This window comes from Oncorhynchus masou, unplaced genomic scaffold (genome assembly GCF_036934945.1).
Source record: "Oncorhynchus masou masou isolate Uvic2021 unplaced genomic scaffold, UVic_Omas_1.1 unplaced_scaffold_1881, whole genome shotgun sequence".
Taxonomy (NCBI): Eukaryota; Metazoa; Chordata; class Actinopteri; order Salmoniformes; family Salmonidae; genus Oncorhynchus; species Oncorhynchus masou.
The window spans coordinates 9,382-27,253 of record NW_027008384.1 but is presented as its reverse complement, the minus strand read 5'-3'; the positions used below and the strand labels follow the sequence as shown (position 1 = coordinate 27,253).

Below are 17,872 nucleotides of genomic sequence, written 5' to 3'. Positions count from 1 at the left end.
CACTCCGTTAGGGCACTTTGAATACCGGGTTCTTCCTTTCGGCCTCGTTAACGCTCCAGCTGTCTTTCAGGCACTAGTTAACGACGTCCTGAGAGACATGCTGAACATTTTTGTTTTCGTTTACATGGACGATATCCTGATTTTTTCACCGTCTCTCTCGATTCATGTTCAGCACGTGCGACGCGTCCTCCAGCGCCTTTTGGAGAACTGTCTTTATGTGAAGGCTGAGAAGTGCACTTTTCATGCCGCCTCTGTCCCTTTTCTCGGTTCCGTTATTTCCGCTGAGGGCATTAAGATGGATCCCGCTAAGGTCCAGGCTGTCATTGATTGGCCCGTTCCTAAGTCACGCGTCGAGCTGCAGCGCTTTCTGGGCTTCGCTAATTTCTATCGTCGTTTCATCCGTAATTTCGGCCAGGTGGCAGCTCCCCTCACAGCCCTTACTTCTGTTAAGACGTGCTTTAAGTGGTCCGTTTCCGCCCAGGGAGCTTTTGATCTTCTTAAGAATCGTTTTACATCCGCACCTATTCTTGTTACACCTGACATCTCTAGTCAGTTTGTTGTTGAGGTTGACGCGTCAGAGGTGGGCGTGGGAGCCATTCTTTCTCAGCGCTCTCTCTCTGACGGCAAGGTCCATCCTTGCGCGTTTTTCTCTCATCGCTTATCGCCGTCAGAACGTAACTATGATGTTGGTAATCGCGAACTGCTCGCCATCCGCTTAGCCCTAGGCGAATGGCGACAGTGGTTGGAGGGGGCGACCGTTCCTTTTGTCGTTTGGACTGACCATAGGAACCTTGAGTACATCCGTTCAGCCAAACGACTTAATGCGCGTCAGGCTCGTTGGGCTCTGTTTTTCGCTCGTTTCGAGTTTGTTATTTCTTATCGTCCGGGCTCAAAAACACCAAGCCTGATGCTTTATCTCGTCTCTTCAGTTCTTCTGAGGTCTCCACCGACCCCGAGGGGATTCTCCCTGAGGGGCGTGTTGTCGGTTGACTGTCTGGGGAATTGAGAGGCAGGTAAAGCAAGCACTCGCTCACACTCCGTCGCCGCGAGCTTGTCCTAGGAACCTTCTGTTCGTTCCCGTTCCTACTCGTCCGGCCGTTCTTCAGTGGGCCCACTCTGCCAAGTTAGCCGGCCACCCCGGCGTTCGGGTACGCTCGCTTCCATTCGCCAGCGTTTCTGGTGGCCCACTCGGGAACGTGACGCGTCGATTTGTCGCCGCTTGTTCGGTCTGCGCGCAGACTAAATCTGGGAACTCTCCTCCTGCCGACCGTCTCAGACCGCTTCCCATTCCCTCTCGACCGTGGTCTCACATCGCTTTAGATTTTATCACCGGACTGCCTTCATCAGCGGGGAAGACAGTTATTCTTACGGTTGTCGATAGATTCTCTAAGGCGGCTCATTTCATTCCTCTCGATAAGCTCCCTTCTGCTAAGGAGACGGCTCAGATCATTATCGAGAATGTTTTCCGTATTCATGGCCTTCCGTCTGACGTCGTTTCCGACAGAGGCCCGCAGTTCACGTCTCAATTTTGGAGGGAGTTTTGCCGTTTGATTGGGGCTTCCGTCAGTCTCTCGTCCGGCTTTCATCCCCAGTCTAACGGTCAAGCCGAACGGGCCAATCAGACTGTTGGTCGCATTTTACGCAGTCTTTCTTTTCGTAACCCTGCGTCCTGGTCAGAACAGCTCCCCTGGGCAGAGTACGCCCACAACTCGCTTCCCTCGTCTGCTACCGGTCTCTCCCCTTTTCAGAGTAGCCTCGGGTACTAGCCTCCGCTGTTCTCATCTCAGCTCGCCGAGTCCTGCGTCCCCTCCGCTCAGGCTTTTGTCCAGCGTTGCGAGCGCACCTGGAAGGGGGTCAGGTCGGCACTTTGCCGTAATAGGGCGCAGACTGTGAGGGCCGCTAATAAGCGTAGGACCAAGAGTCCTAGATATTGTTGCGGTCAGAGAGTATGGCTCTCCACTCAGAACCTTCCCCTTAAGACAGCTTCTCGCAAGTTGGCCCCGCGGTTCATTGGTCCGTTCCGTATTTCTCAGGTCATTAATCCTGTCGCAGTGCGACTTCTTCTCCCGCGCTATCTTCGTCGCGTTCACCCGGTCTTCCATGTCTTCTGTGTTAAGCCCGTTCTTCGCGCCCCGCTCGTCCCTCCCCCCATCCTTGTCGAGGGCGCACCCATCTACAGGGTTCGTAAGATTTTGGACATGCGCCCTCGGGGCCGTGGTCATCAGTACCTAGTGGATTGGGAGGGGTACGGTCCTGAGGAGAGGAGTTGGGTTCCCTCTCGGGACGTGCTGGACCGTTCGCTGATCGATGATTTCCTCCGTTGCCGCCAGGTTTCCTCCTCGAGTGCGCCAGGAGGCGCTCGGTGAGTGGGGGGTACTGTCATGTCTTGTTATGTCTGTTCCTGTCCTTTCTCTTCACTCTGTCTCTCTCTACTGGTCTTTTTAGGTTACCTTCTCTGTCTCTCATTCTTCAGCTGTTCTACATCTCCCCTAACTAGCTCATTCACTCTTTCCCACCTGTTCTCTCTTCCCCCTCTGATTAGGTCTCTATTTCTCTCTCTGTTCCTGCTACTTTCAGTGTCTGATTCTTGTTTGTGTTTTTGATGCCAGAAGCAAGCTGTCGTCGCGTTTGCTTCCACCTTGTCCTATCCTGTCGGAGTCTGCCTGGCAGGTGCATCCTGCATTATACTAACGTTCTTTTTGTTCCATTGACTACGTTGGAAGAGGATTTATGCCATTCCTGTTTTTCATTAAAGAACTCTGTTTTCTGTTAAAACCGCTTTTGGGTCTTCACTCAAGTACATAACAGCATCCCCTGAGATTTGTACACGTTTATGTATAGGGTTGTACATCAGGAATATTTCCATATTGTTTCGGGGTTAGGAGTTCATTCAACTCTGAGACGATCCTGTCGACGGTTCTATAGAATCCTTTTTAAGCTTAATAAGTTTTGCAGGTTCCGATATCCATTTGCAATAAAAATCACGGTCCTTATCTTTGATATTATACCAACTATGGGGGTATGTAATCTCGCTGAGACCTACTTCCCAGGCCTCTGATAACTCTATAGGCTTTGGAAAATTGGTTGTATAATTCTAACTCTGATTATCACGACGCATTACTGGGGAGAGTCAGGTAGAAGCCAGTGTGTCCCATGATGCACTCCTGTGTGCACGCGAATGATGGGGTATTTATCATGCACGAGGGTTTAAGTTAACCCCTGATGCCTCCACCACACTCGGTAGCGGTGAACAACTCATCGCTGCTCATATTTTTAGTCTAAACACCCCTCAATTTGGATATACGCACAAGTCCCCAACTATGAATTTAAAAATATATTTTTCTTACGGCGAAGGGGGAACAAACCATACAGATTTTTAAAGACTTGAAGAAAAGAGTTTTCAGAAGAGACCTCGGAGGGCTTCATACTTATACTCTTATGGCAGCTGTTGTTGTATCCCTTCACTAAACCTTGAACTATATCGATATATCTATGCGTGTGGTGAGCTGTAAAATATTGCCACATCCGCTCCTTCAGAGTTCTGTTAAAGCGTTCAACAACTGAAGCTTTCAAATCCGAGCCTGTAGCAAAATGTACTATATTCTGCTTCTTCATGAGTTTCTGAAAAGTATTATCAAAAAAATATTTTCCGCCATCAGTCTGCACTTTCTTGGGGGTTTCTCCATCCTTCAAGATAGGGTCAAAGGCCCGGGTCACCTCTGCCCCGCTCTTATTTAAGCCCCTTAAATATCTGTAACCGTTAGCGTGTAGCGATTTCCATCATTTTTATCTGCAAGGACCTGCATGTCACATAGATCCGCCTTTCTTACAGGTTTATGGAGAGTATATGCATCCTGCTCTGATAACCACTCATTTAGAATCGCTTAACCGGCTACCTGTTTCTTCAGCTATAGCTCTCTGTAAATGTTCCCCCATAAGACCCGGGGTTAGAGGGATTATAATAAATGTTTTTCAACATCTGCTCCGCCATCCTTCTTGCCTCTCTGAGGTACAATAACGTTAATGAGCCACTTTCAAATAACGACAACATTTCATTTTCATGATAGAAGTTTTATTTACGCATCAAGTATTACGTATTCAGACAATTCAGGATTCTTTGCAGGATACATGTCCCAGTTTTCTCAACGATCACAGCATGCAACACCCTGTATATTTGGTTTTGATTTACAGACTTGTGTCGCTGAATGTTTAAAACACACATGTCCGTTATATAAGCATATAAACAACAAATATGATACGTTACAATTAAATGGTGTTTCAAACAAATAAAGTAAAATCTTAGACAAAGTTGTTTCTAGTTCTTCAGAATCATCCACAACATGATTCATGATTTGTTCCATTTTCAGCACACGCTCTACATTAACCCAGGCATTGTGTGTTGTGTAGAACGATACATTGTTCACTTTATTGTCAATAATCTGATGCATAACATTTGTAAGTTCTCTCAAAAAAGACATTTATTATCTCTAACATCGTATACACATAGTTGCCCATTGCTTTACATCTAAATAACAAAATGTCACTCGGTCTCTTGGGGTTTATTGAGCCAGAAAGTCATCACATCAGCCACCACAACTTCCCGGTATTTATTGTCGTCCAACAGGGTGTGTCGGATTTCTTTGAGTTTATCGTGGATGTAGATTGCCTGCTTCAGTTCATGTAGGAATGCCGTGGTTACCAAGTAAACTCTGGGGATAGACGGCACAAGACCAATAGACTCCAGGGCTCTGACCAGCGATGGTATAAACCTGCAGGACCACAGTCTTTTCACCAGCTCCTCAAATTGGTTGAAGAAGTAGTATCTTGGCGGGTCATATACGGCGCTTGCTGGGGTGATTGATCTCACAACCGATGCATTTCTCTCTTATATATTCTCCAATCACCACGTCTAAAAGTGTGGCTACAGAGGCCTTGATGGTGTCCACAAAAATAGTACTGACTACCCCATCAAACACATCCTCAGGCTGTGTACATGTAGGGGGTGTCGTGGGTCTCGCCAGGGGGGAGTAGAAAGCCGGGCTGTGAGGCATAGAGTCCTTAGGGTCTGGCCCCCATGTCGTATCGGAGTCCTGGTATGTTGTATGAATATCCATGGTGTATGATGAAATGAAGAACTGGAGGCTTTAAGGGCACTCCTTTTATTGTTGAACCAGTCCTTTGGGTATCAGGGCGTGGTTAACGCAACCGCATACTTAGTTGTCTTCGGAGGCTGTCCCTTCTGAGGAAGTACCTTCTTGGGGCTCCTTTGAATCATAATCCTCAGGATTCGTATATATTATGCACTTCTTTACATGAACTATGCTCTGCCGCTGTTGGCTCTGTACAAAGAGAGCGTCCAACAGCTGGAACATTTTCAATTCCATTAGTTCCCAAATTTGAGAAGGAATAAGCATGCGCAACCTGAAATCCCCACCATCACAAATGTTTTGGTTGCGGGTTTCCTCGTTGCCGAAATAGAACTCCACGTAGCCACATGGAAGTCCATTCTTTCTTTGTATTTTCACCCTGTGAATTATTCTTCCTGAGGAGTCAGGGGCACCTTGAACAAGCTATACCCCTTGGTGATAAGGCTCAGTTTGGGACACACAACCTTTGCGAAAAACCATCCAGTCTTCAAGCCCGTAGTCCACTCCTAAAGTCTGGTCTGTATATTCTTCTCCTTCGGCTACCGTATAGAGGTTCACTCTACAGGCCAGGTAATCAAACCGATACCCAGATTGATGTCCATTAGACATCAGCACTTGATCTTTCAGCGTAGTTGCGGGCGGTATTTGGGTTCTATACACACTTAGAAACCGCTTTTTTGGCGCATCGTATATTGTGGCTTGATACTTGGCCCTTTCTCGATGTTTCAACCGAGGTCCTGCTTCCGTTGTTACAGTCATCACAGCTTTGCCACTGATCACAAAATCCATGCTGATTTTAAAAATCTTGTTTAGTGTTCTGAGGACGCATGTCTTGTTCTGGGCTTTATTTATAAGGCGTCTGCCAACCCCAATACCCCAGGACATTCGTGTTTCATAGACAACAACCCTAAGGTCAATAAAACAGGGGGTGGGGGGGGTCAAACTCTTTGAAATGGTCATCCCCCCAGTTCAAAGAGGTCACTAGACATCAATCATCATGACAACTTCAAAGGCATTATATACATAATGCACTCACTCTAAGGCGTGAGAACAGGAACAGGATGAACATATATGGGCATAACCACGTGATCACTTCCCGCCGGGATGTCCTTACCGGATGCCCAAATATGGGCATGCACGCGTCATCCGGACATAGGGTCATAAATCAAACGTTTGACTTGTGCCGTCTACTTTATTCTCTCTCACACCAAAACTGACAAGGTGCACACTGATCAGTAAAGAGAGACTAACATTTTATAATGCTCCCTTTCCTCTGCATTGTTCTCTCACAGTGAGAAACTATAGGATTACAATAGTGTTCTACACTTTCTTCATTTGATCCAATTCAACGTTGCCAATTATTTAATGACATGAGAATTAAGTGGAGTGTCTAATCTTAGCTGGTCTGAGAGAACTGATGAGGCCTGTCCTTTATGTATACATTTGTGTCTTTTTAAATGACCCAATCTGTAGAACCTCTTCCCACAGTCAGTGCAGTGATAAGGCTTCTCTCAAGTGTGTATCCGTTGGTGTTTTTACATTGCCCAATTGGGAAAAACTCTTGCCACATTGAGAGCGGAAATAAGGCTTCTCTCCTTTGTCTTTTCTCTAATGACCTTTAAGCTCAGCTGGTGTTTTAACATTTTCTACAGTCAGATCAGTGGTAAGGCTCCTCTCGTGTTTCCTTTGGTGTCTTTTTAAATGGCACATTCAAGAGAAACACTTTCCACAGTCGGAGCAGGACTAAGGCTTCTCTCCAGTGTGTGTATATGTTCAGGTCATTTTAAGGTGCCCGGACAAGAGAAACTTGCCCCACAGTCAGAGCAGGAGTAAGGCTTCTCTCATTTGTGTATACGTTCATGTTGTTTTAAGGTGCCCAGGTAAGTGAAACTCTTTCCACAGTCAGAGCAGAAGTAAGGCTTCTCTCCTGTGTGTATACGTTCATGTTGTTTTAAGGTACCCAGTTGACGGAAACTCTTTCCACAGTCAGGGCAGAAGTAAGGCTTCTCTCCTGTGTGTATGCGTTTGTGTTGTTTTAAGTTGCCCAGGTAAGTGAAACTCTTTCCACAGTCAGAGCAGGAGTAAGGCTTCTCTCCTGTGTGTATACGTTCATGTTGTTTTAAGGTACCCAGTTGATGGAAACTCTTTTCACAGTCAGAGCAGGAGTAAGGCTTCTCTCCTGTGTGTATACAATCATGTTGTTTTAAGGTGTCCGGACGAGAGAAACTCGCCCCACAGTCATAGCAGGAATAAGGCTTCTCTCCCGTGTGTATACGTTCATGTTTTTGTAAGGTGCACGGTCGAGAGAAACTCTTTCCACAGTAAGAGCAGGAGTAAGGCTTCTCTCCTGTGTGTATACGTTCATGTTGTTTTAAGGTACCCAGTTGAGAGAAACTCTTTCCACAGTCAGAGCAGAAGTAAGGCTTCTCTCCTGTGTGTATACGATCATGTTTTTTTAAAGTGCCCAGTCGAGAGAAACTCGCCCACATTCAGAGCAGGAGTAAGGCTTCTCTCCTTTGTGTATGCGTTCATGGTGTTTTAAGGTGCCCCGTTGAGAAAAACTCGATCCACAGTCAGAGCAGGAGTAAGGCTTCTCTCCTGCGTGTAAACGCTCATGTCTTTTTAGGTGGCACAGTTGAGAGAAACTCCTTCCACAGTCAGAGCAGGAGTAAGGCTTCTCTCCTGTGTGTATACGTTCATGTTTTTTTAAATGGCCCAGTAGAGAGAAACTCGCCCCACAGTCAGAGCAGGAGTAAGGCTTCTCTCCTGTGTGTATACATTCATGTTTTTTTAAAGTGCCCCGTTGAGAAAAACTTGATCCACAGTCAGAGCAGGAGTAAGGCTTCTCTCCTGTGTGTAAACGCTCATGTCTTTTTAGGTGGCCCAGTCGAGAGAAACTCGCCCCACAGTCAGAGCAGGAGTAAGGCTTCTTTCCTGTGTGTATATGTTCATGATGTTTTAAGGTGTTCCGATGAGAGAAACTTGCCCTGCAGTCAGAGCAGGAGTAAGGCTTCTTTCCCGTGTGTATATGTTCATGTTGTTTTAAGGTATCCCTATGAGAGAAACTCGCCCCACATTCAGAGCAGGAGTAAGGCTTCTCTCCTGTGTGTGTTCTCTGATGACGTTTTAGTGTTGTTGATGTTTTGAAGCATTTTCCACATTCAGAGCAAGAGTTCTCTGTGTGTGTTCTCTGAAATGTTGATGTTTTGAAGCATTTTCCACATTCAGCTTTTCTCCTGTGTGTGTTCTCTGATGACGTTTTAGTGATGTTGATGTTTTGAAGCATTTACCACATTCAGAGCAAGAGTAAAGCTTTTCTCCTGTGTGTGTTCTCTGATGAAGTTTTAGTGATGTTGATGTTTTGAAGCATTTTCCACATTCAGAGCAAGCGTAAAGCTTTTCTCCTGTGTGTGTTCTCTGATGAAGTTTTAGTGATGTCGATGTTTTGAAGCATTTTCCACATTCAGAGCAAGAGTAAAGCTTTTCTCCTGTGTGTATTTTTAGGTGTATTTTTAGCTTTGATAGAAATGGGAAAATCTCCTCACAATGTGTGCAGTGGTGAGACCTCTTTGCTATGTGATCTTCCTGTTGATGCTCTCTGGATGTAGAGAATGTCTCAACATGGTCTCCTGTGTGAACAATATCAGAAGAACCAGTCAATTGGTGTGATATACATATCAATCAAATGTATTTTATGAAGCTCTTTTTACACAAGTTGTAACAAAGTTCTTTACAGAAACCAACCCGAAATCCCCAAAGAGCAAGCAATGCAGATGTAGAAGCACAATGGCCACGAAAAACTCCCTAGAAAGCAAGAACCTTGGAGGAAACAGAGAGGAACCAGGCTCAAAGGAGTGGCCGGTCCTCTTCTGTCTGTACCAGGTGACATATGTATTTATATCGGTAGGCTGTACAATACAGGGGAATAAAACTATTCTAAAAGTGGGTAAGAGATGAAAGCTAAAAAAGGGGCTCGTCATCCTCTACTCACTATAAGAAGCGTTAGTAACGACACAGACTCATTTCATATCAACATCCATTCACTACAACAAGGGTTAGTAACTACACAGACTCACTTCATAGAACTTTAAACACTGGCAGTTGGTCTACTTCACTCCTTTAGTCTGCTCTCTGATCACTCCAGATAGCTCAGTTAATAAAACAAATGCTGGCAATACTGGTGTCAAACCATGCACATCTCAGTAGCATGAAATAACATCTACCTTCTCATTGAAACAGTTCATCATGAAACAGCTCTACTGCAACTTTTCATACACAGTGGGAAGTTGGAATGAACAACAAACTTTGTTAGACAGAACCTGCTCTTACCATGATTAACAGATTTCCCAATCTTCTCCTCCTCTTCTTCATCTTTAATGTTGACATTCAGCTCCAGTGTTTGACTGTAGTCTTTCACCTTCACTGATGCCATTTCTGGATCCTGCAGTGCAAACTGGGCAATCAGGACCCAGTGACTGTCACACTCAGGAAGGACTGTAGGCTGGGTTTGTCGTTACTGTTGATGTTACCGGCCTCAGACTTAATTCTAGTCGTCCTGTAGTAACAATGAGAAACAGACACAAATGTTATTGTCTTGACAGTTCTGGCACTTTCTTTATTCTCTAAAAATATATTATATGTTCAATTATCTAATTCAGTGCTTGACTTGGACTGAAATGGGTGCTGGTACTGTTTATATTTAGGCATAGGAGCTCCACAATACTGTTGAGCTAATATTCTATAAGAGGAACTGCCACGACTTCCGCCGAAGTCGATCCCTCTCCTTGTTCGGGCGACGATCGGCTGTCGACGTCACCGGTCTTCTAGTCATCGCCGATCCATTACATGTTCAGTATTTAACCCTCTGTTTCCCACATGTATGTGTGCGTGTTAGTTCTATGTTGATGACTGTATCTGATGGCTGGTATTTTGTTGGCGGGCTAAGTATCGCCCTCGTCTCCTGCCTCTCAGGGAAGGCCCTGGAGTGGGCCAACGCCTTATGTGGGGGAAGTAGAAGCTTGTTGGACCACTTCGGACGTCTCGTACACCTGAGGCAGGGGACGAGGAGCGCACAGGAGTTTGTGATGGAATGACAGGGCCCTGATCGATCACTACCGGTGCAGTCTGCGCGAGGACGTCCGTCGGGAGTTGGACTGCAGGGACACCACTCTCACATTCAACCAGCTGGTGGACCTGTCCATCCAGGTGAGTAGGGGTTTCCATCGGTGCTACTACAGTGGAAAGAACCAGCCTAGTCTCCACCATGCATCCCCTCTGAATATATCGATTTGACTCAATTACCACCCCATCGACGGGGGGAAATTGTGCGATAAATCTCCTGGTAGACGCAGCACTTCCCAGGAGTCACGTGTATCCCCTGTCGCAAGAGGAGACGGCGGCTATGGAAACATATGTTTCCGAATCTCTGGGGCAGGGGTACATTCGGCCCTCCACTTCACCTGCCTCCTCGAGTTTATTTTCGTGAAGAAGGATAGAGGTGTATTGACTGAGGCATTAACCAAATCACTGTGAGGTAGTTACCCGCTGCCTCTCATAGCCAGTGCGATCGAGTCAATGCACAGGGAACACTTCTTCACAAAATTGGATCTCAGGAGCGCTTACAACCTGGTGCGTATCCGGGAGGGAGAAGAGTGGAAGACGGCGTTTAGTACCACATCAGGCCATTATGAGTACCTTGTCATGCCCTTGGGGTTGATGAATGCTCCAGTCTTCCAATCCTTTGTAGACGAGATTTTCAGGAACCTGCACGGGCAGGGTGTAGTGGTGTATATCAATGACATTCTGATTTACTCCTCTACACGCGCCAAGTATGTGTCCTTGGTGCGCAGGGTACTTGTACGACTGTTGGAGTATGACCTGTACGTCAAGGCTGCGAAATGCCTGTTCTTCCAGCAGGCCGTCTCCTTCGTAAGGTATCGCATTTCCACATCAGGGGGTGGAGATGGAGAGTGACCGCATTTCAGCTGTGCGTAATTGGCCGACTCCCACCACGGTAAAGAAAGTGCAGCGGTTTCTAGGGTTTGCCAACTACTACCGGAGGTTTATCCGGGGCTTTGGTCAGGTAGCAGCTGCTATTACCTCACTGCTGAAGGGGGGACCACTGCGTTTGCAGTGGTCGGCTGAGGCGGACAGGGCTTTTGGTCCCGGCTCTGTTTACCTTGGCTCCCGTGCTGGCGCATTTGGATCCCTCTTTGGCGTTCATAGTGGAGGTGGACGCAGGTCCGAGACTGGGTTAGGAACCGTGCTCTCTCAGCGCTCAGGTATGCTACCAAAGCGCCGCCCCTGTGCCTTCTTTTCGAAGAAGCTCAGCCCGGTGGAGCGAAACTATGACGTGGGGGACCGGGAGCTGTTGGCTGTCGTCAAGACCTTGAAGGCGTGGAGACATTGGCTTGAGAGGACTAAACACCCTTTTCTCATCTGGACTGACCACCGCAATCTGGAGTACATCCGGGCGGCGAGGAGACTGAACCCTCGCCAGGCAAGGTGGGCCATGTTCTTTACCCGTTTTCTTTACCTGTCCTACAGACCAGGTTCCTAGAACGCTAAGGCAGAAGCACTGTCCCGGATGTATGACACGGAGGAGCGGTCCATGGATAACACTCCCATACTCCCGGCCTCTTGCCTGGTGGCACTGGTAGTGTGGGAGCTGGATGCGGACATCGAGCGGGTGTTACGTGCAGAGCCCACTCCCCCGAGTGTCCAGCTGGGCGTCTGTACGTTCCGTCTGCTGTCCGCGACCATTTGATCTATTGGGCCCACACATCACCCTCCTCTGGTCATCCGGGTATCGGCCGGACAGTGCGTTGTCTCAGTGAGAACTACTGGTGATCCACCTTGGTTAAGGAAATGAGGATTTATGCTTCCTCCTTCCAGTGCGTACTGGGGTACCAGCGGTTCTGGCACCTAGGCATCAGTGCCAGATCGAGGTTTAGGCGCTCGGAGTAGACATGGGACAACGCTCATGGTCACTTTCAGTGGGCCGGGAGGCGTCAGAGGACTGGCACAGACCGCCACGGCACACCGGGGCTCTCGACCCTCCACCTGCCCCTCCACCTGCCCTGCCGGAAGCTGGGCCCGCGGTTTGTGAGGCCATTCAAAGTCCTGAGGAGACTGAACAAGGTTTGTTACAGGTTACAGCTTCCCCCGATTACCATATTAACCCCTCGTTCCATGTGTCTCTCCTCAGGCCGGTGTTGGCTGGTCAACTCCAGGAGACTGAGGTGCGGGAGGTTCCTCTGCCCCCTTTGGACATCGAGGGGGACCCGGTGTATGCAGTTCGGGCCATACTGGACTCGAGGCGTCTAGCGAGGGGACTTCAGTACCTCGTGGAGTGGGAGGGGTAAGGTCCGGAGGAGAGATCCTGGGTGCCGGTGGAGGACGTTTGGACCCGTCGATGCTGCAGGAGTTCCGCCGTCTCCATCCGGGTCGTCCCCGAGGCCGGTGTCGGCGCGCGGCGGGGGTTACTGTCATGACTTCCGCCGAAGTCAGTCCTTCTTCTTGTTCGGGCGGCGCTCGGCGGTCAACGTCACCGGTATTCTAGCCATTGCCGATCCACTTTTAATTTTCCATTTGTTTTTACTTTGTTGTATTCACACCTGGTTTCAATTCCCCCGTTACAGATTCAGTATTTAACCCTGGTTCACACATACATACGTATCTGATGGCTGGTATTTTGTTGCCGGGCTTTGTATGAACGCCAGTTTATTCGTGGTACCGGTATATTTCACGGACCGTTATATTGTTTCTAAACCCGTGTTTTTTCGTGTATTAAATACCTTGTCCACGCATCTCAACTCTCCTGCGTCTGACTCCTTTTCACCAGTTACCCAAAGCCTTGACAGGAACATGAGCTCAAACAGTAGACATTTGAGGTGCCGGTTCTCTGCTCCAGTGAGCTCCTGTCCAAGTCAAGCACTGATCTCATTTCAATGGATCAGGTAGCTAAGCATTGACAACAAAACAGTAGACACTGGCAGTTTGTCCACTTCACTTCTTTAGTCTCCTCTCTGAACACTCCAGACAGCCCAGTTAATAAAACAAATGCTGGCAATACTGGTGTCAAACCATGCAAGTGTCAGTAGTAGTGATGCACCGATATGACATTTTTTGCCCATTCCGATATTTTCCTTGACAAAATAAACAGCTACCGATACCCGATATTGACATTTTTTGCGGCCTTTTATGCATTTTAGTAGTTAAATAGTTAACACACACACACAAACATGGACGCAGCAGTCTAAGGCACAGCATCTCGGTGCAAGAGGCGTCACTACAGTCCCCGGTTCAAATCCTGGCTGTATCACATCCGGCCATGATTGGGCGGCGCACAACTGGCCCAGCGTCGTCCGGGTTTGGCCGAGGTAGGCCATCAGTGTAAATAAGAATTTGTTATTAAATGACTTGCCCAGTTAAATAAAAGTTTACACAAACACACCAAAAAGTTATTTTGTTGGCATTTCCATATGTCCCCATTACCAGTAAAACATCATCAAAACCTATTTCCTCACTTACTTGCTGTGCTGTTTCCTTGTTCATTTGTTCAGTTGTTTCATTCTCAACCAGGATTTCTATGGAACGCCGTTTGGGTCTTTGCGTGTCAAAAAACAAGCTTGTTGACCAATCAGGACCTGAATATGACTGCCCGTCACATAATAATTTTACGCGTTCATATTTTGACGGAGTTATTACACATTGATTACACAATCACTCAAATTTCATATGTCAACGATTCATCAATACGTATGCTCTGATGCTGGTCATAAAAAAAGCTTGCTAACTCATGGATGCAAACAATGTTCTTCCCCAAAAACATCGCAAACCGACATAATCTGTTTCAGTAGCTATAGTCAGGGAGTTAACTATATAGCTAGGTATCATTATCTAAAATAGCCCTAATTTATAACACGGTTCTTATTTGATTAATGGTGGTTGGACCCATCTATGTGAAACTAGCAACAATAAGGATTAGCCACAATAGTGGAATTTGCAGTTAGCCTTCAAAGTAAAGGTAGGGCATAATTCTACTATTTGTAATCATTTGCATCACTATCAATGACATACCTTTATTTTGAAAACAGCAAATTTCACTTTTGTGCTAATCCTTATTGTGGCTAGCTTCACAACACATAACCCGGTCCGGTCGAGCCTCAGCCAGATGAAGCTAGTGGGCTGCATATAACGGAAGCTTTGGGCAACAGGGTTAAGTAGCTGGCTAACTGTTTATTTTCATGAACTGAAATTCAATTGAACTGGCAAATTCAATTGGCGAACAACAAGTGGCAACCTAGCTATTGTTTTCAGGCTGGTTGTATTGGTGCTAACGTAAACTCGTACATCGCCTTGGTCCGTACAATTACCCTTATTTTAGCGCCCCAAAAGCGTAATACTTCCAGATCAACTGTAATGTCAATACCATTGTAAAGCACAATTTCTCCCCTTTCCAACATTATCAATTATCAATTACATGATGTAAACGCTGCCCGTTTCTGCATAATTCAAGCAGGCAATGAGCCCTGTGGGGTCTTTTTTTTAAATGGCGGGTGGGGAAGCGAAACTAATGCGTGATAGTGAGAAGGAGAGATGTCTTGTGGGAAAATTGCTTTTTTTTCACTCGATCTGTCCAACTTATCGCCTCTAAAATGTAAATAAAACACGATAAAGAGTTTATATAAATGTTTTATTACATTCCTATTTGAAGGTTTGTGTCGAATTTGAATAGGGTTTTTAGGGCAGTGCTAAAGTGATCTTAGAAGTAAACAGACATAAATAGTTGCGTTATGCGTACTGTAAGTTATGTCTATAAACGCTTACATAGAAACGTAGTTCACACCCCAGAATTTGAAGTCAACAGTCGCTACAGTCCCATTAGTTTTCTTTGCAGCCTCGTTTGAATGTTGCGGTTGCGCACATTTGTACGGAATGGGGTGAGTTTACATTAGTGTGTACCGGTGCTTGACCAGTCGGCGAAAGCCAACATCACCCACAACAGAGAACGGTTGATTGTCAAGGGCAATGAATTCCATTATCTTTGCCTTCGAGTTGTCTCAGCTGAAATGGTCTTACTCTTTCAAATAACTGCTCGATCCACACAGCAGACATGGTGGGCTAGGATGGGAATGCTGTGTCGCAAAAGTTTACGCGAGTTCATTACGTCTTGTACCTACGTTATATAGGTAGGTATTTACGTCAGCTTGGACATCGGTTTTGCACCTCAGCGTTAAACTAAACTAGACACCTGATATGCTCACCGATATATTGTGTATCCCTAGTCAGTAGCATGAACTAACATCTACCTTCTCATTGACACAGTTCATAATGAAACAGTTCTACCGCAACTTTTCATACACAGTGGGAAGTTGAAATAAACAATACACACTTAGAACCTGCTCTTACCATGAGAAACAGATGTCCCAATCTTCTCCTCCACTTCTTAATCTTTAATGTTGGCATTCAGTTCCAGTGTTTGACTGCAGTCTTCCAGCTTCACTGATGCCCTCTCTGGATCCTGCAATTCAAAATGGGCTCCACTGTCACAATCAGGACCCAGTGACTGTAGGTTTGGACTCAGTGTGGAAGGAGAGTGTCGTGGAAATACCGGAGCCTGTGAGTTCAAAAAGACTTTATTACAAAGTAATAGAACCCGAGCTGGTTCATGAAGCAAGTATCTTTCCAGCTTTGGCATACACTCGTTATAGTTTTCCTCCTTACGCAACTCCTCTTTATGTTAATGATTCATCCCCTCTGCCATTTAGCCACCATTATCTTTTTGCCTTGCACTAACTTTAGCTTGGTTTCACATTAGGGCATAGATTCCATTCATAGCAATGGTACAAAAATAGACAGATATGCACACTCCCAAGACAGGTGCATGTAGGGCATAGATTCCATTCCTGGCATAACCATAGCAACAGTAAACATGAAGCCATAGCAATGGTACAAAACTAAACAGACACACCCACTCTCAAGACAGGTGCATGTTTAATGGTGCCTAATGACCTAGACACACATATAGAGTGCACTTATTCTGCTGACTACTCTAAGATGTATAATGTGCACACATTTCCTGGAAAATTCCCAATAAGAGGCAGGCTGGGTTTGTCCTCACTGTTGATGTTACCAGCCTCAGGCTTAATCCGAGTCGGCCAGTAGTAATAAATAGAAACGGATACAAAAGTTACTCTTGACAGTTCTGGAACTTTATTCTCTAGAAGAGGAACATCAGCTCAAGCAGTAGAAATTTGAGGTGCTGGTACTCAGCTCCAGTGAGCTCCTGTCCAATTCAAGCACTGATCTCATTTCAATAGATCTGGTAGCTAAGCATTAGGCTACAGAACTTAATCTATAGTAGATTTCTGAATTGACATGAATGACTCAAAAAACATTTAGTACAAGGTTGCAGTATGTTTCAGGCAGCACTGTGTACTATTTTCCTGAATAACCTTGTCTTCACTGTGTTATTTCAATCAAAAAACAATATTTCCGTTCACACCATAGTAACATGTATAGACAGACAGAAACAACTGAATGTCTCAATATTAGTACACGTGTAGAAAACTGATAATCATTACATTTATCTCCAAAACAGTAGTGCAACCGTAAAATGGTCTCTCTCTCTGCTGCACCCTCACTGCCTGAACTGAAGTCCGTTGATGCAGACCGAGAGGGAGCCGCCATTTTACCAGCTCGTGAATTTTAACGTCACACAAAACCAAAAACGACATGTTAAACGAACCCAGAAATCTCAAATGTGATCCTTAATGAGATTACATTGACGAGATACATCCACTCAGACAAACCCAGAGTATCTATGTCAATTGTAAAAAAAATAAAAAATAAATTGATCACGTTCACTCACGCGGTTTGGCACATTTTTTTTCTTCTACCAAACGTGATAATAACTTGACGTATTTGTTACCGAGCATGTTATGACGTGTTCATAAGATATTAAAACGTGCTATTACATACCAGTAGTAATACATTTGAAACGTACACAAAAGTTGTGGTCTCGACTGCACAATTCTGGTGTGTCCTTTATTGTGAAGAATGATGTGCGCCTGCGTGGAACTTCCTGTTCCCCCAATCCCAGTTTCTAAACCCAGAGACGCAAACAACGCGAGACTTCAGAGAACGCTGGTGATGCGGACCAAGCCTGGGTTTGAGAAGTCAATGAGAGAAGTGAACAATTTTGATACTTTTGCAGTGGTTAAATGGGGATCCTAATAAATAGCAAAAATATTCCGTCGGTACACACTTGAAACATGGCCATTATTTTATCAATTTCATAACTGCAGTGGTTTATTCACAATCCCTCTCACTGCGTATCTTCCATATCGCAGCATCACATGAGTAGGCAGACACTCTTCACTCTTCCAACGAAACTCCAGATATAACACATTTTATCGGTGCCCTGCTCCAAAAAACAATGCTCTCTCCTTCTGCTCTTCTGAGACGCATTGAAATCAAAACCACTACTGGTCACTGACTGACTCTACCTTTCCTAATGCCTCCTTTACCATCTTCCTGACCTCAAATGATCTCCCAACAATACATAATTGTTGATGAATCGCACTCCATAAGAAACCGATGTTCATTTACAACTTTTGACCTGTTTGCTCCATTTTTCGTCGTCTCCATCTTCCATTCAATTCATTCCTACCAATTTTACTCAACTTGGAGCCACCAGACTCGAACAGCACTTCGGCTTC

General features: G+C 45.8%; 1 long non-coding RNA gene and 1 pseudogene across 2 annotated transcripts; both read right to left on the bottom strand.

The window, feature by feature from the left end:
• Positions 1-6,925: 6,925 nt before the first annotated feature.
• On the bottom strand, positions 6,926-7,682 carry LOC135532476 (zinc finger protein 135-like; annotated as a pseudogene).
• Positions 7,683-9,645: 1,963 nt separating this feature from the next.
• LOC135532482 (uncharacterized) lies at positions 9,646-17,239 on the bottom strand. 2 transcript variants are annotated; one of them, XR_010454352.1, is made up of 3 exons: positions 17,133-17,239; positions 15,561-15,768; positions 9,646-9,702 (listed from the first exon to the last, which is right to left on the bottom strand). It is a non-coding gene; the product is annotated as an uncharacterized LOC135532482 (long non-coding RNA). The 2 variants fall into 2 exon arrangements; XR_010454353.1 differs by lacking the exon at positions 9,646-9,702 and adding an exon at positions 13,120-13,805.
• Between the last annotated feature and the right edge of the window lie 633 nt (positions 17,240-17,872).